The sequence below is a fragment of the Phascolarctos cinereus genome, unplaced genomic scaffold (assembly GCF_003287225.1).
Source record: "Phascolarctos cinereus isolate Bilbo 61053 unplaced genomic scaffold, phaCin_HiC Scaffold_9;HRSCAF=440, whole genome shotgun sequence".
NCBI classification, from domain to species: Eukaryota; Metazoa; Chordata; class Mammalia; order Diprotodontia; family Phascolarctidae; genus Phascolarctos; species Phascolarctos cinereus.
Window position 1 is genome coordinate 68067969 of NW_027556402.1, and position 2224 is coordinate 68070192.

The following is a 2224-nucleotide window of genomic DNA, read 5'->3' on the forward strand; positions in this document are numbered from 1 at the left end:
GTATAAAAAGGAACAGAGCTGGGCCCAGAATTCAACAGAAGAAATTGAAAAGATTTAAGAAACTGAACTTCCACAACTCCACTGGTGCTCCCTGCTACAAAAGCTCGATTTTAAAATGGTGACCTTCTCATGGTTATTGAATATGCAGATGGAACTCGGAAAACATCACGATCTTAAAATAATAAAAATTGCAAAGGGAGCCAAAAGGCTCCCTGCGGTTGTAAGAAAGCCATTGATCAATTACCAATGATGACGAGTTGCTGGGAGATGTGACACAAAAGACAAAATCAGAAACAGGCATGCCTTAAAAAAAGAAGTGGCTGAAAAATAGCAGAAGGTCAGCTGTTATAACAGTATCCATACAATATTAAAAACACCTAGAGGAAGGTAGATTTTTTTTTTGATGGAATATTTGTAGGAGGACACAGGCAAGAATCACACAAGATAAGACAGAATAGAAGGGTTGTGATTAGCAGTAGTGGAGGCTGATGAGTACCCATGCTGATCCACTAATGCATCCAAGTTAGTATCTATGGCTATTGGTAAAGCAATGAACTTTACTTGGGATGCATACACCCACCCAATAACACTCAAGATTAAAACAACTGCCCAAATAGCATAGTACAGCGGTAACAACACTTGCCTTGGGGACAACAAGATTAATTTCAAATCCTGTCTCTGACATTTACTACCTGTGTGACCTTAAGCAAGTTAGCTAGATATCAGAGTGTCCAGGCTTGAAGTCAGGAAGACCTGAGTTCAAGTGGAGCCTTAGATACTTACTAGCTGTGTGACCCTGGGCAAGTCACTAAACCTCTGTTTGCCTAGTTTCCCCATCTGCAAAATGGGGATAGTAATAGTACTTATCTCCAGGGTCATTGTGAGAATTTAATCAGATAATAAATGTAAAGTGCTTAACATAAGTGTCTGGTACTTACTGTGTACTTACTATGCACTAAATAAAGGTTAGCTATTATTATTTAACCTCTCTAGATCTCAGTTTCCTCATCTGTAAAATGAGGGAGGTAGATTGGATGGCTCTGAGGTCCCTTCCACAACTAGATATATGAAACTATGGCTTCTCAGAATCCAGGGAGCATTCAGCATGCAGAGTGAAAGAACATTGGACTTGGAGACAGAAATCTTGAGTTTGAATATCAGTTCTGCTATACACACACACACACACACACACACACACACAAACACACTTTTGCACATACATAAATGTGGATATATGTGTATAGGCACACATATATATCATGAAAGATTTATCACATATAGTGTATATGTACATATATGTCTCTGCATGTATGTGTGTGCGCGCAAACACAGCACAAAGAACAACCTGCACAAATTCCAGATGGAATCCCTTTATTATCCTAACTATTAGTTTAGGTTTGTACACTATATTAAGGCCTGCAAAGCCCTTCCTACATATTATTACATTTGATCCTTACAGCTGTACTGTGAGGTAGGAAATATGAGTCTCAACAGAACAATTATATAGGGGCAGCTAGGTGGCACAGTGAATGGAGCACTGGCCCTGGAGTCAGGAGGACTTGAGTTCAAATCCAGCCTCAGATGGGTACTGTGACCCTGGGCAAGTCACTTAATACCATTGCCTAGCCAAAAAATAAATAAATAATATATACATAATATGTATGTAACAGCTGTATAAATGAGAGATTTTTTTTCTTTAGATGGAAAGTTTCATTTTACAGAGGAAAAAGCTAAAGGTCAAGTGACTTGTCCAGGGTCACACAGTTAATATCTGAGCAGTATTTGAACTTAGATTTTACTGACTCCAGGTCAATTGCTCTATCCACTGTGCTACCTAGCCACACGATATTAGGTAGGAGTAAATTTGCCTCTGAGCCTCAGTTTCCTCTGTAAATGAAAGGGTTTGATTTTATGATGTCCAAGGTCCCTTTCAGCTCTAAACTCTGTGAACCTATGCTACACATTTGAATATTTTTTCCCTGTAACAGTGATTGTCTCATTAATAACGACTGAAATTTATGCAGTGCTTTAAGCTTTAATTTAAGCAAATAGTTTAAGCAAAATGTTTTACTTGCAAGGAAAAATCCCTGTGAGGTAAATATTATAGATATTAGTAAATCCATTTTGCAGGTGAGAAGATTGAGGCCCAGAGAGAAGTGACTTACCCAGGGTCATACAGTCAGTGACAGAGGCAGATTTTTATGCAGACCTTGCTTAACTCCAG